We start from the raw sequence: 24,684 nt of genomic DNA on the forward strand, positions 1-24,684 counted from the left end.
GGCCCTGAGGTAGGGAAAGCCTAGCTAAATTTGAGGCTTGAAAGTGCATATTTTGTTTGGGGAATGCTGAGTGGGTCCCTTGGGTGGGAGGGAAGTCAGGGCAGGGCTGAAGGGTGAGGACTTTGAATGATGCACCAATGTCCTTAGATTTTATCCTGTGGGCATTGGGAGCCATGGAAGGATTCTGAGCAAAGAAGAGGCAGGATGAGGGCTGTGTGCTGCACTGTGAACCTGGGAGCTGAGTTCTAGAGTAAATCTGACAGCAAGGCAGCCCTGGCACCTCCCTGGTCCTGGTCACTTCACCCTGTAGGCTCCTAGGAAGGGTCCCACAGATGTGGTGGGTGAGGGGAGCCACTGGGATTTTCAGCAGGGGAGAGAATTAGCCAGATCTGCTCTTTAGAAAGGCTCCTCAGGCAGTAACGCAACAGAAACATAGAGGACATCAAGATTGGGGACGGAGAGATCATAGGGGCAGGGCGGGGGTGGCAATGATCCTGGCATGAAGTTATGTGGGCTTGAACTTGGTGCCCATGGGGTAGGGAGGAAATTGCCAAGAGAGATTAAGAGATAAAATGGAAAAGACTCAGGAGGCTGAGTAGTATAATGGAAAAAAATTCAATTACAAGAGTAATACGTGAAGATGTAGTTATAAGAAATGATGCCCATGCACAGGAAACAAAGACTTGGGAAGAAGACATTCTTGGATTTGAACTCAGGTGAGCAAGTTCCCCTCCCTGAGCGGCAGGTGCAGCATCTGTGAGCTGAAGGTGCCTATGCCCATGGTATTGCTGGGAGGAATAGATGCGAAACGCAGAATTCATCACGTTTTCCCCTCTCTCATCTCTTCAGGATGAAAGGGCTGACCCAGAAAGACATTCCCCAAGCTGTCTTTCAGCTCTGTTGTTCTGTAGTTTTTATCCTCCTACAAACCAGGAGCTGAGAGCACCAAGCCCTGTGTTTGAAGAAGAGTGCTTTCCAGGTAAGCGGGGCAGGATTGCAGTCAGAGGCGTTAAGTGGTTTCCAAATGGCTGCAGCATGATTAAATTCACCACTTAACCCAATTGCTTTCTATTGCGTTGATCAGATGCTATTGCAGGGAGATAAAGGGGCTTAATGGGAAAAGCTTGGCTGGGCTGTGTGACGAATGAATTAACTTCCCTCCCACTGTGCAGCCTCTTGCCTGCTGGCACCCAGCCCCCACTGCCTGTTCCCTGGGTGGAGGTCACCATGAGGATGGCAGCATGGTGTCCTCATTGTGTGAAGTCCTGGCTCTGGCACTTCCCCTTTAGTATTTTCTCCCCACAGCTGACAATGGTTGGGCTAGTCTCTGGGAAAAGAGACAGCATGGTGGGGTAAGAAGAATATCACTCAAAGCTTGGGGTCTGGGGCCAGCTCCCCCACTTACTAGTGTGGGACATCCAGCAAGTTACTTATTCATACCCAGAGCTCCAGGTCCTAAGCACTTACGTGAGCCGAGAGCCTTGCTGGGTGCTTTCCCACACTCTCTCTTTACACTTCCCCTTCCTCAAGGCTGGCAGCAGCTCCAAGACGGTAGATGTCTTGTTGATTTCTGTGTCCCCAGCTCCAAGCCCAGGGCCTGGTGCACAGCAGACCCTCAGAAAACGATCTGTGTAAAATGATGGCTGCATGGAAGGATGAACAGTTGGGAAAATGGTTGGATGGATAGATGGATGAATGAAGGAATGGAGGATAAACAGATGAGTGAAAGGATGGATGGACTAACAGATGGAAAGAACAAAGGATGAATAGAGAATGAAAGGACGCGTGGATAATGGATAGAGGGATGAATGATGATTGGTTGAAAGGATAGGTGGGTGGAAGGAAGAATGAAAGGATGGATAGATGGACAGAAGGAAGGATAAATGGAGGGAAAGATGAATGATGGTTGGAAGGATGGATGGATAGAAGGAAGAATAAGAAGATGGATGAATGGATCGGTAGATGATGGAAGGATGGATGATGCTTGGATGGATGGATGGATGGATGGATGGATGAAGGGAAGGATATGTGGACTGAAAGACAGATGGACCTTGCGGATGTTCCTCATAGGGAGATACTGGTCTGAGAGGTCAGCCCAAGTTTCTTTGTCCAAATCCATCCAGTATGACCCGGGAGTCCTAAACTTATGTCTCTCTCATCCCCGCCTGTAAAATAATGGGTTAGATTAGCTGATTTCTGAGGTCTTCGTTTCATTTCCTGCCCCGTGGCACATTAATTCTTAAGAATAGAGGGGAAATGACAATAATCAACATTTCATACAGTTTTACAGTTGGAAAGAACATTCACTCACAAACACTATTTCATATGAGCCTCAAACAACCCGTGAGAGCCCAGAGCAGCCATGTTATTATCCTCCCCATTTCACAGATGGGGGCACTGAGGCTCGGAATGGTAGCACATGGTGCTTAGAATGCTTGCTCTGGAGTCAGGCTGCCTTGGTTTACACCACGGTGTGATGAGTGACCACTGATGGGTCGCTAACCTCTGTGCTTCTGCTTCCTCATCCAAAAAAAGGGGGGGCATGGCAATACTCGCCATATGGGGATACGTGAGGAATAATAAGGTCATTCACTCCATTCATGTTTAGAAGAAGACTACCGCATGCGGTGCCCTCCTCTAGGCACCGAAGATGCGGCAGGGAACAAAAACTCCAAACCCCTCCCCTCATGGAGCTAAGATTCTAAAGGGGGGAGACAACAGTATAGAAACGGACAAACCAGCAAGTGAGTTATAAAGTGTGGCGGCTGTGTAAGTGTCATGGAGAACAGTGACACTGAGAAGGAGGAACAGAGTGCTGCCAGTGGGGCTGGAAATGCAATTTTAAGGGTGAGCAGGGAAGGCCTCACTAAGAAGGTGACATTTGAGTCCAGATCTAGGTAGGTGAAGGAAAGAGCCAGGAGGGTGTCTGGGAGCCTTGCAGTCCAGGCAGAAGGAACCAGGAGTGCAAATTCCGTGGTCTGGAGTGGATCTGACATGTTTGGGGAGCAGCACGGAGACAGCAGGGGAAGACTAGTGGGGAAGAGGTCAGAGAAGTAGTGGGCGGGGCACAGATCACACTGGGCCTTGAGGGCCATTGCAAGGACCTCAGCTTTGACCCTGAGTGAAATAAGAAGCAGTTGGAAGGTTTTGCTCAGAGAAGTGACGTGATCTGAGTTAAGTTTTAAAAGGATCACTTTGCGTTGAGAATAAAGAGGAGGGTACTAAAGACAATGGCGGGGTGAATGGTTAGAAGGCACATGCTAGGGGTGCTTGAGTCAGAGGGGAAGCTGGGGAGATGGTGAGAAGTGGCTGGATTCTGAATACGCTTTGAAGGCAAAGCCAAGGGACACTGACATGCTGGATGAGGGTGAGAGAGCGAGAGAAAGAAGTCAAGGTTGACTCTAAGATCTCTGGCCTGAGTGCCTGGAAGGATGGGGTGGTCATTCCTCAGATGGGGAAGGTTGTGAGAGGATCACATTTTGGGGGGAGGGTAAGGAGTTTGCATAAAACTGATGAGATCATCTAGGGAGATGTACTAGATAGAGAAGGGGTCCAAGGTCTAAGGCTGGGGAGAGGAGGAGCAGCAGACAGTGGAGTAAGAGGAAAACCAGGAGCGGAAAGTTCTCTGGAAGCCAAGAGAAGAACGTGTTTCAAAGAAAGGGGGCATCTCAAATGTTGTGAAAGTCAGGTAAGATGATGACTGAGAACTGACCACTGGATTTAGCAACGTGGAGGTCATTGGTGACCGTGTCCAACACAGTTTTGGTGGAGCAGTGAAAGCCTGATTGGAGGGGGTACAGGAAAGCATGAGTGGAGAGGAAATGGAGACAGATGTAGTGGACAACTCTTGAGGAGCTTTGCTATGAAGGGAAGGAGGAGGTGTAGGATTGAGGGAGTTTTTGTTTTGTTTTTAGGATGGGAGAGATGACACATTTGTATATTGAAGGAAGTAATGCAATCTATCATCCAACCATCCATCTATTCACCTACCCATCCATCCATTCACCGACCCACCTGCCCACTCATTCGTCCATCCATCCATTCAATCATCCATCCATTCACCCACCCACCCATCCACTCATCCATCCAACCATCCAACCATCTACCCATGCATCCACCCACCCACTCACCCACCCACCAGCGCTTTCTGAGTGTCTCTGTGTGCCAGCCTTGAGCTGGGAGTTGAGACTGATAAGCCATCTACCTTCAGTTGCTCACAAGCTGTGAATGGCACACAGACAAGTCAGTATCAGTAATGCTGGAGTGTGACAAGTGCTGTGACCGGGAATGTACGAAGGATTATGGGAGCCAAAAATATGGAATGTGTGGAGAATTTAGGAGGGCTTCAGTGTGCAGGTTGATCTTTGAGCCAGGTCTTAAAGGCAAAATAGGAGTTTGTCCTGTAGACAAGGGAGGTGTGGCATGGTAGAGAGCGAGGACGAAGATGCATGGAAGGGGGGAGGGCTTGGACTGGAGCCAGGCTTAACGGGCTTTGCTTCCTTCTTTGCAGACATGAGGAAGCCCCTGAAGGATCTTGGGCAAGAGAGTGACGTGATCAATCATAGCTTTTAGAAGAGGGGCGGCCTGGAGGATGGGCTCTGCTGTGGAGAGGAGGGCATGCTCCATGTGCAGGAGGTGGTTGAAGCCACGAGAGTGAATGAGACCACCCAGGAGGGGACAGGGTGTGAAGCGAAGAGGGAGCCTGAGGGGACAGCAGCCTGGAGAGGGTGAGGAAGAGGAGTGGTAAAGGAGGGGGGCTTCTCTGTGACCCCCAACCCTGGTGCAGCTGGCCTCAGCCTGATGTCCATGCCCTCCCTCTCCCTTCCTCTCAGTGGGCTGCCTCAATCTCCCCAATTGCTGGAACCTGGAAGGCACCTCGCCCAGCCCCACCCCCTCCTCAGCATCCAGCTTCGGCCTGGACGCCCCCGGAGACCAGAAGGGGGAGCCCACTAGTTGGGAAGGCCCTCGTTGCCCTGGGGAAGGGGTCGGTCTCCTTTCTCCTCCTGTTCTGCTGCCCGGCCCAGCCTGGCCCTTACCGACCACGTAGTCTCAATGCCCATTGGCCCCTTGAGGACCCCTCGGCCCCAGAGTTGGAATTCTCCATTTGAAAAAAGAAATGACATTATCGGTTTTGCAAATTGAAAAAATAACACACGCTTGTTTTATTTTTTAAATCAGATGATCCAGAAAGACAGAAAGAAAGTTAAAATTACCTACGACCCCATTTCCCGGAGAAAGACATGGTTAATATTTTGCTGTGTATTCCAGTGTGTTTTCATCGATGGGCACACGTGTTCGCCTACACACACTTTTTGTGAAATAAAAACTGGAACACACCATACACACTGTTCTGAGAGCTGCTTGTTGTTTCTCGCTTACGTTATGAGAGTGTTTCTCTGTCGGCACACATAGATCTCAGGCTTGGTTATTTATTAGCTGAGGAATATTCTGTGGTGAGAAAGGGCCTTAATTTAATCACACCCCTCTGACAAACATTTAGGTTCCACCGCTCCAAAAAACTTTTCCTATTATGAATAATGCTCTGTGTACATCCTTGCTCATAAATCTTTGAACAATAAAATTGGACTGTTTAAACATAGGGGTTAATATGGCCCCTGGCTCACGTCATGAAGGAAATTGATTTTTATTTTCAAAGTCAGTGGTGATTAAATGAACAATGGTTGCCAGGCAACCTGTGAGCGGGGATTGGGAGTGGAGGCTGAGCAAACAGCAGGCTTCACCCCCCAGCCCAGGAACCCGGAGCCTCTCAGGCCCTGTGTCTAGGCAATGAGAGCCTTCCTACTCCGGACCCCCAGCCCCGGCCACGACCCGCACCCAGCCGAGCCGCCTGGCTTCCTCCAGCCCAGCCTCCTGCCCTGAGAAATGGAAGCCAAGGACACAGCTGTTCCAGGCACCCTTCCCAAAGCGACTCCGGTCGGTCAGCCGACTGAGAAGGTCCCACGTGCCAGGTTGGATGGGGAGGGGCTGCAGAGATGCACGTGGTGGCCCATGTCCTGGTCGGAGGTGACTCTCACACTCTCTTAAGGGAGAGGCTTAGGAATTTGGGGGTGTTATTCCCGTCGAGTCTGTAGTGGACACCAATGGTTTTCAACGTATTTATTTTTTCTTTTTCTGCCTCAGGTTACCTGATGGGTAGGATCCTCTCCCAGCGTAATAGGGCGTGAAAAGGGCAAGACTGTGGGGCGTGGGGGTGGGGGGATGATCAGAATCTCTGAGGGGGCAACTGGAGTTTGATAAACGTCCCTCCCCATGCCCCAGAGCCTGGGAATCTGGTAGAGCTTCCTACGGGACAGGGCATGGCTTCCACCAGGAGGAGCCACTGAAGGATTTTGAGCAGGGGAGGAACAGAGAACAATCTATAATGTAGCACCTCTCCCGCCCCGAAGTGGGAGGGTTGCTGGGGGACACTGAGGGAGGCGTCAAGGACCCCCTGCAGCCCCGGGGGGCAGTGAGGAGAGGGAAGGAAGCGGGTCAACAGAACCGAGTTCCGATCCTGCCTCAGTTCCTCCTCCCTCCTCTGTAGGAATCAGACTCCCGCCCTTCCTCTCACGGATGTAAGCTTACCAACATCGGTACGAGGCCGCCTTCGGGGTCAGGTGTGTGCTGCGACTTTGACACAGGTTTTCTCACTCAACGCAACAGTCAGGCACTAGGGTTATCCCCACTTTACAGATGTGGAAACTGAGGATCAGCACGTCGGTTGTCTTGGCCAACGAAAACCAGTACTCCGTGATTGGAGCCCGTCTGGTCCATGGTCCGTGCTCCCTCCTACACCACTTTCTTGAAATGAGATTTTTAAAACAGCCCTGGTTCCTGCTCATTTCCTGTTAGGAGCAGCTTTGTGTTAGAAAGAGTAGCTTTGGCCCGTGTCCCACCACAAGGGACCCCAATCCTGCCCCTCTGGTCTAACACCTGTCGTCGCTCCTGACACCCGTGTCAGAGAGGAAAACCAAAGAACCCACCGCAGTTACGGTAATACCCCAAGACGGCCATCACCATGCCTTCCGCACTCAGCAGGGAGAGAGAGGCAGTGAGCTCATTGCCATGGTGTTGAGCTAGGGCTGAGGCTGTTCTCCTCTGGGTCCGCTGGCCCCGTAGCTCTGCGGGAGGGTTGGGGCAGCAACCCACCAGGTGGAAGAGATGGTGCTACTTCCCTTCTGGACGAGACTGACGCATGCAGAGTGGGGCAGGGCAAGCCTTCCTCTCCAGGATGGCAGCGGGGCTGGGAGGGTGCCCTCGTCACAGCCACCAGGTGGCCCTGTTCTGTGCCCCTTAAGATGGCCCCCACTAAGCCTCGACTCCCGGTATTCACACCCCTGTGTAGTCCTCCCTACAATGAACGGGGCTGACCTATGTGAACAGCAGGATATAGCAAAAGTGGCAGGCGATGACTTCTGAGGCCAGGTCATAACGGGATCATTCTCTCTGGGGGAAGTCAGCTGCCATGTCACGAGGACACTCCAGCAGCCCCAGGGAGAAGCCCACGGAGCGAGGAACTGAGGCCTCCTGCCAACAGCCAGCACCAATTTTTCATTCGTGTGAGTGAGCCGGCATGGATGCAGATGCTCCAGCCTCCGTCAAGCCTTCAGATGAGCCTGCTGCTCAGGTTGGTGTTTGCTGCCATCTCACAGAAGACCCTGAGCCAGAGCCACCCAGCAAAGCCTCTGCAGGATTCCTACCCCTCAGAAACTGTGGGATGGTAAACTTTATTGTTGTTGTAAGCCATTGCATTTTGAGGTAATACGTTACACAGTAATAGATAACTAATATTAACAGAATACACCCAGGGAAACTGGTGCAGACTCAGGGCTGTGAGTGCCTGGGTGATTCTGGAAAAATCTTTAAAACCAAGTTTTCACATCAGGACTCAAGAATGGCATCCCAGAGACGTCAGCCTTGGGGTGTGTATTAGCGAGAATTCTTTCCCACAGAAGACAGAAACTTAACCCATGAACTTAAGCAAATTAAAAAAAAGTGAGGAAGGTCTTATCCCATAATTAGACCACGTGACTAGGAAGGCTAGGGAGGCGTCAGCTGTGGGCCTGGTGGGATTTGGGTTTACATAGTTCCAGGCTCCCAGAAGTGCAAGGGCATGAGTCAGGGCGGTGAGCTGGGAAGAGGGGCTGAGGGCCCGTGGGACCCGGGTCTCCAGCATCCTCAGACTCCGAAGAGGAAAGAATCTTGGTATCAGAGACACATCTGCAGGGTCAGGAGAACAGCGGGCTCCAACACACCTGTGGGCTTGTCCTCCACCTGTCCCTTATGTCTCAGTGTCCTCATGCTTCCCATCCTCCACCCTCCACTGGCCTCGCTCCACCCCTTCCCCCGTAGCATCAGTATCTCTCGAATGCTCGTCCAGCACTGGACATCTGGACATCTCCACCTGGCCCTTACCCTCGCCAGCTCTGCCCTCCTTTACCCCAAGCCTTCTAGATTGCAGCAAGGTGCAGTGCCATCCATTTGACCACCTGAGTCTGAACCCTGGCTTCACCCCCACCCCTCCCTCACCCTCCATCCCCAGCTGCCACTACCCACTCACAAGGCCCTAGATCCATCCACAACTTTCCATTCTAAGCTTCCACCCTGCTCCGTGCCATCCCCCTACTTCCTCCCCACCCCATCGCAGTAGCCATCTCCCAACTGGTCTCTCTCCCTGTCTTCCCACCCCCGCCTCTCCCCCACCCCCGCCACCCACCAGTCTGCCACCTCCTCCTCCTACTTCCATCCCTGGGCTGGGGCTGTGCGCTCCATCTGAAATTGCATTTCCCACTCTCACCTGCCAGCTGAACTCTCCTTTATTCTTCAGATTTCTGTTCAGGTGTCACCTCCTCCAAGAAGTCCTCTTGAACACTCCAGAGCTAATCACTCCGTCCTCGATGCTGTTGCTGAACCTTCCACGCACCCGTTTGTAGAGTGGTTATAAACATGGTCCTGAATCAAAAATGGGCTCCCAGACCTGCCACTCACCACAGGTAGGATCTTGGCAAAGCAGCACCTCACTGTCCACATCTGTAAAATGCAGACGATTCCTACCTCAGCACTAGTGGGAGGGTCAAATGAGACTGAGTCTGTGGACGCCGTGAATTCCATCCTGACTCGGGATCCATCTCATAGACGGGCCCCTGCAGACCAGGCTGTATGGGGAGCGAGGCCGGCACTGAGCAGAGGAGCTTGGGGAGGGAACTGACATACGTGGAGCACCTGCCTGTGCCAGGCGCTGGGCTAGACTCTGTATCTCTATGACTTAACCTAATCTTTGCAACAAGAGCTGAGCATCCTCAGCCACCTTTTCACACATTTAGAAAGTGAAGCTCAGGAAGTTCATGGCTTGCCTAGTGTCACACCGGGGATGGAGGCGGGATCTAAACCCCTTGTCTGTTGAACTCCAAAGGCTTCCAGCTCTGGCACTGAGTCTATGCAGACCCAGCTGGGAGGTCCTGGGCTCAGGAGAGTTCTCCAGTCCTCAGGAGGGGAGCAAAGCAAGGGTTAGTCAGCCTGGCCCATGGTGGACTATCCCCGCCTTTGTGTTGGGTGATAGACTTCTAGTAATACAACCCAAGAAGACCATGGCTTTGCGGTTTCCTCTTCCCAGTTGTGGAATCAGTTCAATCTCGCTTACCTCCGGGTCAAAACAGGACACCTTCCCCCACCCTGAGCCCACCCTGCACATCATACCTTGAAATTAACTTGCAATTGCTGTGAGCTCTGATTCACCCCCAACCTCCAACTGGCGCCAGCATAAGGATTGCATGAGCCAACAGCTCATGGCTCATGGTGTTGGATGAAGGGTGTGGAGTGGGGTGAGGGTGCTGTTCCCTTTCTGGGGGTAATTTCCTTTTGTTGCTCAGCTCAGCTCAGCAGCCACCCGCCTCCACCCTCCCTGGCTAATTAGTCGCCTGATTTCCATCAGCCTGATTAAGTCCATTTGAGCCACCACCCCACCCTGAGCAGCAGGAAGTTGATTCCAGTTAAGAGAGGAAGCGGCTGACTTAGGGAAGTGGAGGGGGTACAGGGCAAGGGGGGGAGGGATGAACGGAACTGTTGGCGGGGGGAAGCAGAGAGAAATCAATGGGCTCCCTGGAATTTTCATCCCTTGGAAGCCACGCAGCACAAGTTTTATCACTCGATAAACATTTAGTGAGCACCTACTGTGTACCACCTCTGTTCTCGACACGGCAGCGAACAAGACAGCCGAGGTCCCCGCCTGTCCTCCTGGGGCTCTAGATAAACACGTTCTAGATAAACAAGGAGAAAACACTGCTATGATGGAAAATAACATCTGACCTCCCTCCTGTTAGAGTCTCGCGGAGTTTTGGAGCCAGCTCTCGTGCCCCCTCTGCTCGTCTCTTGCAGACAAAAGCCCCATGCTTCCCTCATCCCCTCCTCACATGGCACACCCTTTATTATCGCATGTCACCTGCTTAGCATAGCACTGGCCCAGCTCTCGACTGTTTGGTATTATTCTTTCACAGCAAAGGAAACTGAGTCACTCAGTGAGAGGGCGATGGAGGTGGGGTTAGAGACCAGGTCTCCAGACCCCGGGTCCCATGCTCTTCACACTGAACGTGGCGACGTGGTGAGGCTGACAGCCAAGGTGAAGCTCTGTGTTTGGTGGACCCATCAAGAGCCACATGGGTATTTATCCAAAGAACTTGAAATCAACAATCAAAGAGACTCATGCACCCCCATGTTCATTGTAGCATTGCTCACAATAGCCAAGATGTAGATGCAGTGCAAGTGCCCATCGACTGACGATTGGATAAAGAAGATGTGGTCCATACATACAATGGAATACTACTCAGCCACAAAAAAGACAAAATCGTCCCATTCACAACAACGTGGATGGACCTGGAGGGTGTGATGTTAAGTGAAATAAGTCAGACAAACGCCATATGATTTCACTCGTATGTAGAAGATAAACTAACACATGGACAAAGAGAACAAATTAGTGGTTACCAGAGGGGAAGGGAGGGGGTGGGAGTTGGGGGGGTGGGCAGAAGGGTACAGGGGCACATTTGTATGGTGACTGATAAAAACAAGACTATTGGTGGTGAGCACAAAGCAGTCTATACAGAAACTGATAAATAATAATGTACACCTGAAATTACACAATGTTATAAATCAATATGACCTCAGTAAAAAAAGAAAAAGAGCCACATGGGCACCTGGTGGCTCATGCACTCTGGACACACAGGCCACTGCCACAGAAGGTGTCCTCTTTGTATGGTTCACACCAGAGAGCTGAGCATTCGCAGGATGGCTGAGAGTCAGGGCGGAGGGCCCTGGAACGTCACATTTGGACAGGGCTGGGTGGGAACAGATGAATTCAGGTGTCTGCAGGTACAATGTCCTTGTCGTGAAGTCACAGATCATGCAGGCCGGTGTTCCTGAAACTGCTATCACTGGATCCTCTAACGTGAAAACCCCCGGATGCAAAACAGCTGCAGGAGGAGGAGTCCTGTTTGCAGGAGGAGGACGGGGAGCCCTGCCACCCTCTGCCATCCCCAGCCCATGACTTCTGTGGGACCAGGGGCTCTGCAGAGTACAGAACCACCAATCGCATCTGCCCTCTTCTTTGTATAAATGGGTAAACTGAGGCCAGGTGGGGGGCTAGGGACAGGACCTTTAAGGAGCTCGCCTGAGATTGGCCAGCTGGAATAGAATGGAAGTGGCCGCCCCTCTGGTCGCACTGCCTTGCTTCCAAGCACAGGGAAATGAGTAGCGGCCTCTATCAGGGACAAGAGTTACCTGGACTGAGAGGAAATGCCTGGTTCCAGGCCCATCTGCCCCCTTGGTTGTTGGTTTGTGCATCAGTCAGGATGAGCTGGGTCATGCTGCAGTAACAAGTAAGACCCCTTCAATCTCAAAATGACACATTTGTTTCTCACTCACAGAAAGACATCCATTGCCAGTCCAGCAACTCCAGGGTCACCGTCACCTGCAGGGCAACTCAGCAATCAAACTGCTTCAAGCTTCTGACACTTCTTTCCCAACACATGGCATTGGGGTTGGCGAGGGGAGGAAGGGAACAGGGGGTACCTGGCTCTGAACTGCTTCCACCCAGAAGTGAGATGCGTCACTTCTGCTCATATTTCCTTGGCCAAAGAAAGCCGCACAGTCACACTTAATTCAAGAGGTGGGGCTGGCATCAATGGGGGTTGACAGTGTATGTCCAGAAATTGTTGGGGAGTCCTAAAAATGCCAACCACACGCCAGCTGCAGCAGCCTAGTGGTTAAGTTCAGCACGCTCCACTTCAGCAGCCCAGGTCTGGTTCCCTGGCGCGGACTTACACCGCTCTGTTAGTGGCCACGCTGTGCTGGAGGCCCACGTACTAAAAAATAGAGGAAGATTGGCATGGATGTCATCTCAGGGCAAATCTTTCTCAGAAAAAAAAAGCCAACCAAAGTTTCCAGATCAGCAAAGTCATATCCACCATTCCTGCTCTCGTTCATGGATTCAAGCCACTAACTTTTATCATGTGAGGTGCCAACAAAACAGTGATGTAGGATGGGAGCTCAGATCTCCTGACTCTGAAGCTGGGCTTCACCCTCCTCCTACTCACGCTCCCCACCGGCCTGGCTCACACAGTGGTCTTAGCTTCGCTTCCCCCTAAAGCAGAGCCTGAGACAAGGATTTGGGTTCAGGGAGTTTACTTGGGAGGTGAGCCCAGGAGGTGACAGTGAGGGTGTGAGGGAGTGAGACAGGACAGAAGAGAATGCCAGCCATGTGGGCATCAGGGAGCCGGTCACTGGTGTGGGCACTGGGGCTCGATCTGGCCAGGGACCCTCTGAGGAACCATGTCAAATGCACCTCAGAACAGTCCTGAGTGTTGGGGGCTGGGACGTGTACTGGCAACCACTATTCCCCACTGACGGAGGGAAGGTTGCTCCTGGAGAAGTCAACCCTCCCCTTCCCGATGCTGACGGAGAAGCCAGGCCTGTCACGACACCATATGGAAACCCAATCCAAACAGCCCTGCGTTGGCCGACAATTGGGACGAGTGCGTCTCAGCCAGCTGCCGAGCCGTTTTCTTCTAACCTCCTTTCCGGATCTGGAAGGAGGTGACTCCTCCGCATGAAAACAACGGAAGGAAAACAGCAGCATCGTGGCGCCAACTGAATCAAGTGCGGGAACAGGACGGCGGGCAGCCACAGGTGCCTGGGAGGGTAGCTTCTTGTTGGCTCAGGCGCAGCCTGTCCAGAAGTCAGGGACATGCGAATGGGACACACAAGGATGCAGAAACAGGCCTCTGAGGTCTCCTCCTATGCTCAGCGTGTCCAGGACTCCTGGGAGACAGAGGACACCACCCTTGTGTTTGAGCCTCAGGCCTCTCTGAGAATCTTCCAGAGCAAGAAGTGGCATGGTGCAGGTGGAAGAGTCCTAGCCTTCGAAGCAGATGCCCTGGGTTCAAGTCTCGACACCACCGCTAATTTCACATCCACCCAGGCTGATGTAAAGATCAGAGTATTGTGTGCGAAGCGCCCACGGACCTCCCCCCGCCAACGCTAGACTCAGTCCTGGCATACAGACTCCCCACCATACCTGTAATCAGAGAGAAGTTCCAGGTTTTGCCTCTCAGAGCATCGGACCCCAGACTTGGAGCAGGCCCCTCTGAGCCCCTCTGAGTCCCAAGCTCCTCTGATCCCACGTTTCTGGAACAAACTCAAAGGCAGTTCTCCCTGTGGGGACCCCCACAGGAGACCTCTCCCCTCGTGCTATGACTCCAGGAGCAGGTGAGGGGGCAGGAGAAAGCAGGCTGGCAGGCAACCACATGACCCCGCCTGGTTCCGGGAAAAGCACGGAAGACTCATAGGGTATCGGAAGGAGCCAGGGTGACGGTCAGGGCCAGAGGGCACGAGGGGTTGCGTGCTAAGTGAGGACTCTGTCCTTGGGGTGGTCTTGGTTTCCCATCAAGGTGATCTCCAGGGCGCCTTCGGAGTCTGTGGTCTTACAGTGGAAAAGTCTGGGAGGAAGCAAGGGCTGGAGAGTCAGGACGGCTTCCTGGGGGAGCTGACGCCCAGGTTGGACAGGTGAGGAAGAGAAGGGCTCCCGTCCCGGGGCTCTCGTGAAACTGACAAATGGATATAGCCCGCCTGTATTTCACAGTGAGGACCCTCCGCCTCTGTCCCCAAACTTCCACTACCCCTGGATGAGAAGGGGCCTTTCGTGGCACCCCGTCCTGCTCAAACCCCATGATATTCTCGTCTGACTTGGCACCTGCCCTCCCGTGATCACGGATGAGGGAGAGGTGTTCTGGATGGCGGGAGGAGGCCAGAGGGGGACAGGAGTCATGTCCACCTGCAGTGTTTCGCAGAGACCTCCTCCTGTTCTGGAGCCATTGGGGGTCCCACACACCTCGCTTCTGAGCATTTAGTCCAGCCAGGCCTGTCTTCAAGCTGGCCTGCGGGCTCTGGGCCTGGCCAGTGCTTATTTTCCCAGGGCCTTATATAAGAAGCACCAGGATGTGAAAGATTGATGCTAGAATCAGGGACCAGAAGCAGAAGACGTGGCCTGCCCTGGGCAAGGAGCTTAACTCTCAGATCTGGTTGTCTTTGGATCACCCAGAAATCTGATGATGACCTATCTGCCAAGTGCCATTTTCAGTAGGCAAAATCCTCATCCTTTCTCTGCCTCAGTTTCCTCATCCTGTACAGGGAACAATAAACAATACCTTCCTCAAGCCTGTTGTGGACCAAAGGAATGAATACGTGTGAAGTGCTTAGAACAGTGCCTGGCACAAAACACATTCTCTGTGAATGTTGGTGGTCTTTTGGTGGTTGTTACGATGATGATTATTATTAACTCATTCATTCAAGTCAGAGCCTTAGAGGTATATGGTTAGTGTTGAATGAATGAATGAAATAAATGCAAGTGGGTAAAAGGTTGGAAGCAGATGACATCAAAGATTGAGATGGACACTTGATTTGCCCCTGATCTCGTCTAATTAGTTATTATGATGTGGTACCCATGGAGACTGCTGGAGAGAGAGGCCCAGAACAGACGGTCTTCCTCTAAACTGAGAACACCTGGGGCTTCTGCACTTTGCAGCCGCAAAGGCGGCAGGTTCCTCACCCATCCTGTTCACCTCTCTCCTTACCAGACTGTGAATGCTTCCAGGGCCAGCTCATGACTTACAGACCCTCAGAAACCAGTGACTACATGGTTGCTGGGACACAGCTGTGCTCATGCATATTTGCTGAATGAATGAACGAACGAATGAACAAATGAATGTTGTCTGAGTGGCTCAGAAAATGGCAGGACTGAGTCTTCAATAAAGGACCTCAGGGCCTTCCCCTGGGAGGGGCTGGGAAAGGGTGGGGTTAATTATTACCTCTTGAATTAGCTTAGATCAGATGTTAGGATGATTGACACGATCACCAAAATAGGATTAGGCCCTGCTCAAGTTCAATTGCAAAGCGGTGAAGAGCTTGGGCTTGGGGTCCATCCAATCTGGGAGGAAGGATTGGCTCAGCCACTCCCTGGCTTCGTAACGCGGGTAAGTTATTTAGTTTCTCTGGAACTCAGTTTCAGCGTCTATAAACTGGGCCTGATGCTATTTGCTTCTCAGGGATGTTGTGTAGATGAAATGGTCCAATGTTTGGAAAGCCATTCGCCCTCTGGGGAGGGAGCCACCCCATCTTCACGGTAGATGCCATGAAGCAGGAATAGCAGGAGCCCTCTCCTCTTTCAAGGATCCGGAACCACTAATGGCATAAGTGATGAGAGTTCTTTGTAAACTGGAGAGTGCTGTGCACATATGCAGGATCATGAGGACGGCTTGAGTAGCAGAGAGAACTTGAACCTGGATCCCTGCCAGGGCAATCCTCCCAGCCAAGGGGGACAGAACTCAGAAAGAGAAAGACCCCAGGAACCCAGTAGGGAACTTCACCCACAAGGCCGTGGACTTGGGAGTCAGACCGCCTGGGTTCAAGGCCTGCGTCTGCCTCTCTCTACTTCCCGTGACCTTGGCCAGGTACTTAATGTCACGTGGCCTCAATGTCCTTGTTGGTGAAGTGGTGTGACAGTAAATATTTCACGGGGTTGTTGTGGGGATTAAAGGGGATTACAGCCTGTGAAGTGCTCAGGCCAGTTCCGGGTACACAGTAAGCACTCAGTAAACGCGGCTGTCCCCATGGCTGCGCCTCACCCTCCCACCCACTCTCAAGGGGCAGCAAGTCCTCCTTCCTCAGCGTGTCCCGTCTTTGTTTTGCACAGGACGAGGAGAAAATAAACCAGGACAGCCAGGGGAGGGGAGGCAGGGTGATGGAGCTACGGGGTAGGCCATTACCCCATGGGGCAGGGCCCCCGTTTCCCATCATTACCCCTCTTTCCCAGGTGGGGTCACTGAGGCCCAGCTGGCACCAGGTTCCACACCCAGATCTGTCCATGCACAAAGCTGGTGCTCATTCAGCTCATTCAAGATCCCTCTCCAGCTCTGACTCCAAACACTGTGTGGGTCCCCGGGACTGCGGGAGAGCACGTGGACAGAAAACCAGGGGGTGCTTGCCGAAGCCTGGCACCCCCATTCCCACCCCCACCCCTGATTCCTACCATCCCCCATCCCTTCCACCCTCTAACTATGACCTCTTGCCCCAGGGCAGTCTCCTGGGCTGGGTCGCCCTGTCCGCCTCTCCAGGATGTTGGGGCAGGAATCACCAGCTCGGCCTGTGTCCTCCTCTGCCACAGATAATAGCGTCATTAGGTAATTGCATTGGTCTCTTATCTCATCTCACTCTTTATTACTTCCCTGGGGAGATGCGGTAACCATGGCCCCTCTCTGCAAATTAAGCCAGTCTCCTGGCTGCAAGTGCAAGCAAGGGACCACTCTCAGGGGAGGAGGGTGGTGTGGAGGGAGATTACATCTTCAGGTGGCAGGGACACCCTGTCCCTCAGCTCAGGACATGCTGACAGGCCGTGGATGACTCCTGGAAGCACAGCCAGTACCCTGCAGAAAAAGCACTGGGTCCAGAGGAGGAAGCAGGGACCCCGCCACGGGCTCTGCCCTAAGCTTCTTGTGTGACCTCAGGCCAAGCACTTAACCTCTCTGGGTCCTGAGTTCTTCATGGGTCAGATGAGGACGATAACTCTTTTCCCCTTGACAATCAAGCCAGCTTGGGACTGGGAGGCGTCTACGGCTTCATGAATTCTGCATGTTTCTGCATTTTTGTGGCAGCTCTTTTTAAAGGAATAGCTTTATTGACGTACATTTGTACATATTTAAAATGCCCAGTTTGGTAAGTTTGGACATAGGTAAGGCCCCTTGAAGCCACCACCACAATCAAGATAGCGAACATATCCATCACCTCCCAATATTTTCCTCTTGGCCTTTTGTGATCCCTCCTTCCCCTCCCCACCTCCACACCCCCAGGCAACAACTGATCTGCTTTCTGTCACTATAGATTCATTTGCATGTCCTAGAATTTTATATAAATAGAATTATACAACATGTACTCTTTTTGTCTGGCTTCTATTTTGAGATTCATCCATCTTGTTGTGGATATCAATAGTTCATTTCTTTTTATTGCTAAGTTGTAGCCCATTATATGCTACAACTTTTTAATCCATTTATCTCTTGATAGATATTTGGGTTGTTTCCAGTTCTGGGCTATTATAAATAAAGCTTCTGTGAATATCCACGTACAAGTGTTGAATGCTTTCATTTCTCTTGGGTAAATATCTAGGAGAGGGATGGCTGGGTCATATGGTGGGCATATGTTTAATTTTGAAAGAAATGACAAATTGTTTCCCAAAGTAACTGTACCATTTCACAAGCCCACCAGCAGTGTACAAGTTCAAGTTCCTCCACATCCTCACAACGCTTGGTACAATCAGCCTTTAATTGTAGACGTTCTAACAGGCATGTGGCGTATCTCGTTGCACAGTGAGCTCTGCTCAGAGAAGTGCCTGAGTTCAGGGCTGTCCAGAGCCAGGGTGTCCTTCTTAGGAGGTGAGGCAGGGCTTGGAGACCCCCCGAGTTCTCTGAGTGCATCTTTCATTCTTCCCTTCTGCCATCAGAGAGGCTGTGGGGCACACAAGTTGACTTCTCATGGACCTTCCCAGCCGTGTGATTCTGGGACAAATGCACTTGAGACTCAGCTCTCACCTTTGGCAAAAATTCTCTGGCCTCTCAGTATCATGGTCCTGTGTCCACTTTGGCATTTATTTTTTATCGACGTCCAATGCCTCAGGAATAAGACTCTCACTGAGATTCCAGGATGAGTGGTTGAGTGGTCCGGGGAGGTCCACCATCTAACCACCAGCTCGAACCCCCTGTTCTGGATCTGGGAGCCAAGAGGACTGGGGGCGAGGGGGCTGTGGCTTCTTTAGAGCACCCTCATTGGGTATGACAGCAGCTGAAGGCCTCTGGGGCCCTCTAAGCTGAGAAGTTCCCTGGTTCTGATGCCAGGTCAGTAGGCTTTTTGTCTCTAAAACCACCTGTCCAGGCACAGATCTTCTCTGGAAGAGCTGGAATGCACGGAATAAAATTCATTGTTTGTATTTGGGACCAAATGCTTCTTAGCATGTGACTTCCACCAGAGGAAACTGAGATATTGTTAAATTTACCTCAATATAAGAGCAGACAGAGCACGTGAACTTAACCACTCGGCCACGGAGCTGGCCCCAGAATGGGTGTCTTGAACGTCCTCCTCAGATAGCGGTGGGTATCATAGGCAGGGCCCTCACATTATTCTTAGCAATCAGAAGTGAGGCCACCCACAGGAAGCTGTTTTTTGAGTTTCAGGGGAAAATGTCCTAGATTTTCTTATTTATTTTAAAGATATTGGGAGACAGAGCCAGTGACTCAGGAGCCACCATTTTGGCAAAGAAAGGGATCCCTCATATAATCAAACCCCAATTCCCAACCCCTAATCGCTTTAACAATCTTTAAAGGAAAAATTGAGGTCCAGATAGGTGAATTGACCTACCCTGTCAATTGAGGTAGAGCTGGGACAATGTCTCTGAAATGATGCACAAAAGTGGGAGTGCACTAGGTCCCACGAAAAAGGAAGATCCTTAATCAGAAAAATATCATTATGAGGGACTTGATGGAGTAGACACATGACTCTCCTACCCTCCAACTTCTCAGAGGTGAAAAATATCTAACTACTGGGATTAAGATAAAACTCCATGAAAAAAACCTAACTACATCGATTGAAAAATAAAGACAGGGTTCTAATTATTCTGCAATGATTTAAAAAATTCAAAAGTTTAAACAAGCTTGAAAAAAAATCTAAGGTCTTAAAACCATGACTTCTGGGACCTGTTGAACAAGAGTCACTAACCAGTATCCTGGGTTCCCCGGAGGGAGGTGATGGTTCAGTACCACGGACAGCGGCCCATGAAGCGGCAGGTCGTCTTGCTACGTCTGCGCCTCTGAGCATGGCGCTGCCTTCCATCCACAGCGCCCAGGAAACCGGACGTTTGTGGAGCATCATTTGAACTCACCTACCTCTACGTGAAGAAGCAGGGCGAGAACTATTCACAAGGTGACTCATGCAGCTATGGGGTCCAGGAAGCACCCGGGTCCCCCAAACATCTCCCCAACCCGTCTACCACCTTGTGAGAAATTCCACTGCCATCCTCATATTTGGGTTAAGCTATTTTCACCTCCGTGAAAAAACATAGGTCATGTTCCTGTGAGTGTAGGATTGGAGCTGATTTGAAGCAATGTCCTTCTCCTCAAAGGGCTTGAAATCTAGTTGAACAGATAGAATATTTGCATACAGCTTAATGCCCAGGCTAATATAGTATGTGATAATGGTCAAATCATGGTGCCGATTGTAAGAGCTAAGCGATCTCCATGGATAGTGAGATCCAGGTGGGTGGGTGGGCCCGGCCCAAAAGACTTCCTGAGGAGGAAGGCATTGAGTGGAGTTGATCTGAGCCTCAAAGTTTGGGGAAGACAAGCAAGCAAGAAGACACAACGTTCTCGGCAAGGGGACACATGAAACAGGTACAGAGGCAGGAGTGTGCATGACACAGACATATGACACAGGGGAGGTGGGCAAGTGTCCGGACGGTAATCAGACTGGTGTGGCTGAAGCAGAGTCAGTAGGGGGCGGGGGAAGAATCATCAGAGACCAGGCCAAAAACATGCGGGGACCATCCTGAGTGTGTGAAGTCCTCACTCTCCCAGAAGGTAAAACCGTAGGAGACTCTCATATGCATTTCTTAGTTCGTTTTCCCCCTAATACCTTGTCACCTCCTCGTGCTTGGTGCCCTGTCACCCCGCTTGCATGGAACCCCCATATGGCAGAGTGAATGCCTGAGACAGCCCAACACATGGCACCTCCTATTAGGGCTGAAGGTGACGGGGCAGAGCTTTGACCCCAGAGATGAAGCACTGATCTTGGAGTCAGACGGAGCAGGAAGAGAAGTCTTCTTGGGATGCTGGGTGAAGCCGAGGACACCAGGTCTGCCCCTGGACTGACTTAGGTCTCCATTGGGAGGAAGGTCCGTGATCAAACCCCACAGGGTCCAGGATTCTCTGCCAGCTCCTGCGGGGTGAGGAGGCCTGAGGATAAACGGGTAACCCAGACTGCTCCGTCTCTAAGCTGGGGGCCGAGGGTAGTGTGAGAGAACAGCCTTTCTTTTTTTATTTTTTAAAGATTTTATTTTTCCTTTTTCTCCCCAAAGCCCCCCAGTACATAGCTGTGTATTTTTAGTTGTAGGTCCTTTTCATTGTGGCATGTGGGACGCTGCCTCAACATGGCTTGATGAGCAGTGCCATGTGCGTGCCCAGGATCCGAACCGGCGAAACCCTGGGCCGCTGAAGCGGAGCACACGAACTTAACCACTCAGCACGGGGCCAGCCTGAGAACAGCCTGTTCTTTAGGGGAGATGGCTGCTCAGCTAATTGGCTCTGAACAATCACTTGGTGGGAGATAAGAGGCTCACGTCCGCCTCCCAGGCCCCGGCCATGCAGGAGCTCCCCACGCACCCCTCCAGGCAGAGCTCCTAAAGACCCCTCTACTTGTGCCCCTGACCCCCAGCTGGGCCGGCTGGGGAGGGCAGGGCCTGAGGACGGGGGGGATCAGCTCACCCCCTGCCCTCTGTGGAGAGGAGAATCGGCAGCCCTCAGGTCTCCAGCCCCACCCCCACGAGATCACTTTCCCAGGGCTCAACCTTGCAGGGCACTAGATGCAGCTGTGGGAAGCTCCATTGCCCTGAACACGAGAGACACTCAGTCACCCGGAGGAAAAGCACACCCCAAAGTTACTATAACAACAGGTAGGTGCTGGCGTTGGCTCGGTGCTCACGCTGGGCTGGGCCCTGTGTGAAAACAGCTGGCCCACTGTACACTGTCACCCTGTGAGCCCTCACAGGGGCCCTGGGAGGGAGGCACTACCAGCAACATTCCCACCTTACAGAAGAGAAAACCAAGGCTCTCCAGAAGTTGAGCTGCCCAGCCCTGCAAATGCAGAAGCTTGAAGGATGTGGCTCATTTAGTCAATCAACTACAAAATGGAGCCACACAAAGCAAGTGCTCCATCAGAGGACAGAGCCTGAGGGAGAGAGGGGAGGGGGAGGGGTATGATAGCTACCTGAGACACGAGAGGGACAGTCACATGTGCTGAGCACCCAGGAACTGTCCTGGGGCTTCCCCTCCTGTTCTCAGCACCCCTGAGCCAGCCCAGACATAGTGGGCACGGATAAATGGTGACCGAATTCTCTCAGTTAAATTCATGGAAATCACACACGGAATTATTTGGGCCATTTTGTAGAATAGGAGGCAGAGGCTCAGAAAGGTTAAGTGACTTTCACAAAGTCACACAGCAGTACTAGGCAGAGCCTGGATTGAAACCCAGGTCTCCTTGACTCCAAAGTACAGCTCTTTCCACCATCCTAAGCCGCTTCTGCCAGCTGGTGAGGGGCTCTGGGGACAAGGTTCACCCTGAGGTCACCTGAAGACTCTTCCCTGGGAGGCCCTAGAAGTCATCCTCTTTGGGGCCTGTGGAGTTGAGAGGTTGGGGTCTGGCAGCGGCTCCTCTCTCCCTCAGAGTCCCGGCTACCTGGCCCCATGCTAGAAGCCCCACTGCGTGGCTTTGACCCCGTTCTTAGGGCAGGAGTGCCGCCCCCTCCCTCCCTGCCGCGTGCCTCGGCCGAGCGGTCAGACCAGCGCCTCACCTCTCCGCCCCGAACCTCACCGTCACCACTGTCTCTCCCCAAGCCCGCTAGTCTCCAGTGTCCTGGTCCACCTGGCACGACTGGGGTTTGCACCTTGCTAACCAATTCTTCCACGGCACAATCTCTCTGGAGCCTCGACAGACCAACCTCCCAGGGGATGCTCCCCTTGGAGGCGGAAGTTTCTGACTGAGAAGCTTCTCCCTACAGGACATCCTGCTCGGGAGTGAGGCGCCACTGGGGTCCTCTGTGGGGACACAGCCACAGGAAGGGGGAGAGGAACCGAGGCACGGGGCAGACCTCCTTCACCTCCATTTGGCCCAGGCCTGGTCCTTCTTTCCAAGCTGCTGTGCCTCGTGCCCTGAGCCTGCTACCCTCGGTGCCCGCGGCACCTCCCCCCACACCCCCACCATCCTCCTGGGCATGGACCCCCCGAAGCCCTCGTCCACCCATTGAGGCCTGTAAACTACTTTATTAGATTAAAACAAACATCTGCCAAAGAAGAAAAGCAAAACCCTAATTGGAGGCCCCCGGAGATGTTTGCGGAGACAGATGGGGGAGGAGCTAATGAACTGGCCTTCTCGGGTGTCTGTGCCAACCTTGCCGATAAAACGACATTGCCCGGCAACGGGGCTTTGCCACCTGGAGGCCTGATAAGGCGCTTGGAGGAGCTGTGTGTTTGGAAAATATGATTTTGTAAGCAGGGCGAAGGGTGTGTTGACTCTGCTGTCCAACACCCTGGGCTTCCCCGTCAGATAAACAGCTGCCACTTTCCCTGAGGAACAGGCACAGAGCTGCTCCTGGAGACCCCCCCAGCAGGGACTCCCCACGTGGAGATGTTCTGAGCCCCAGGCTTGGGAGCAGCCAGTCACTCCCTGGGACTCGGTGTTCACCGAAGGGGACATTTCTGGTCACCTGGGACGGGTGGTGGCAATGGCGTTCTCTTCTCCTCTCTGTGACTCCTGGTTCAGAAGCATCTCTGCGGGCCCCCTGGGGTGCAGTGGGGTGTTAGGGCTGCTGGGAGCCAGCGAGGGCTGATGGGCACATCCGTACCACGCCTTTGAGCATCCCAATGCCTTCCACCTTCGGCTGTCCGTCTTCTCCCAACGACTCCCCTTTCCCTCGAAGTCGAAGCCAAAGTCTTCACCAAGGCCCATGAGGCCCTGCATGACCTGGCCCAATACTGTCTCATTCCTGAATACTCTCTGCCTTACTCACCCTCTGCCAGCCAGCTTTGCCTTTTTGATCTGCCTCAAACCTGCCATTATACCCCTGCCCCAGGGCTTTTGCACTGGCTGTTCATTCTGCCTGGAACGTTCTTCTCCCAGATGTCCGCATGGCTCTCTCCCTCAACCCCTTCAAGTCCTTGCACAAGTCACCATCTCAATGAGCCCCCTTGGACCACCTGCTTATGAGGGCATACCCTCCCACCCTACTGTTTCCGAGCCCCTTACCCTGCCCTGCTCGTTCTTCTTTCCACAGCATCAGCACCTTCGAGCCTACTATACAGCGTGCTTATTTACTCTGCTTTATGGTTATTGCCTGTCACTCAGCCTTGAGCACAAACCCACCGAGGCAGGGGTCTTGCTTCTTTAGTTCATTAGCATATTCCAAGCTCCAAGAACAGAGCCTGGAACACAGTCAGTGCCCAGCAAATGCTTGTTGAATGAAGGAATGCCTCCCCTTCTCAGCCCCCTAACAGCTCTGGCAGAAGTGGTGAGAAAGAGGCCGGGTCCAGGGAGGCCAGAATGTGACCGTCCCCAGAATGCGTCTCTACAAGGTAATCGAGCCCCCCGGGAAAGGCCTGGGGCAGCCGTCCCCCCGCTCTCCAGCACAAGCGACCTCCAGAGGAAGGCAGCCTTGTCCAGGAAGGAAGACCCAAGGCGGGGCGCCAGGAGAGCTGGGCTCCCATCACAGCCCTGCTGCTGATTGGCTGTGTGACTTGGGACAAGCCACTGTTCATTTCTGAGTCTCAATTTCCTCTTTTATCAGATGATATTAACATTTACCCTCTTTATCTAAAAGCCACAAACTTCCACGTTAGGACTTTCCACGCTACAGCCTGAGGTCAAATCCTGCCTCTGCCACTCACTAGGCTGTGTGGTGTTAGGCAGTGCAGGCGACCTCTCTGAACCTCCACCTCCTAATCAGTCTATTAATGAGGACAACGCTAGCACACTGTCACAGGCATGTGAAGAGTGAAGTCGTCAAGATGCGCAAACATGTGGCTATGAGGGTTCGGAGTTCATTTACACTCTGAGCACAACTGACTGCCACGTGTCCCCTCAGCCATGTTTCAGGCAGGGACATGGAAGCATGGAGTGGGAAAGTGGTCAGCCAGGGTTACTCGGTGAGCCGATGGCAGCTCCCGAGCAGACTCTATGTCCGGCTGACCCTGGGGCCTGGGCTGTCCCCACCCCCTGGTTGGGCGCGCAGCTTGGCTGATGCAAGGCTGCTCTTTTCCCGACCCAGTGGGTTCCGGCCTCGGCCCACCCTCACCGTTTGGGCCAGAAGCCCTGAAGTGGCCTAGCATTGAC

The 24,684-nt window shown here is 52.6% G+C and overlaps 2 long non-coding RNA genes across 4 annotated transcripts; both read left to right on the forward strand.

Moving 5' to 3' along the window:
* The first annotated feature begins 843 nt into the window (after positions 1–843).
* Positions 844–5,341, forward strand: LOC139079274 (uncharacterized). Its single transcript, XR_011532738.1, has 3 exons — positions 844–979; positions 4,511–4,727; positions 5,179–5,341. It is a non-coding gene; the product is annotated as an uncharacterized lncRNA (long non-coding RNA).
* A 356-nt stretch (positions 5,342–5,697) lies between these two features.
* Positions 5,698–9,058, forward strand: LOC139079273 (uncharacterized). Of its 3 annotated transcripts, none has more exons than XR_011532735.1 (4): positions 5,698–5,969; positions 6,545–6,617; positions 7,457–7,627; positions 8,828–9,058. It is a non-coding gene; the product is annotated as an uncharacterized lncRNA (long non-coding RNA). The 3 variants fall into 3 exon arrangements; XR_011532736.1 differs by having other exon boundaries at positions 7,461–7,627; XR_011532737.1 differs by having other exon boundaries at positions 5,763–6,024; positions 8,828–8,964.
* The last annotated feature ends 15,626 nt before the right edge of the window (positions 9,059–24,684 follow it).

The sequence above is a fragment of the Equus przewalskii genome, chromosome 25, assembly GCF_037783145.1.
Source record: "Equus przewalskii isolate Varuska chromosome 25, EquPr2, whole genome shotgun sequence".
NCBI lineage: Eukaryota > Metazoa > Chordata > Mammalia > Perissodactyla > Equidae > Equus > Equus przewalskii.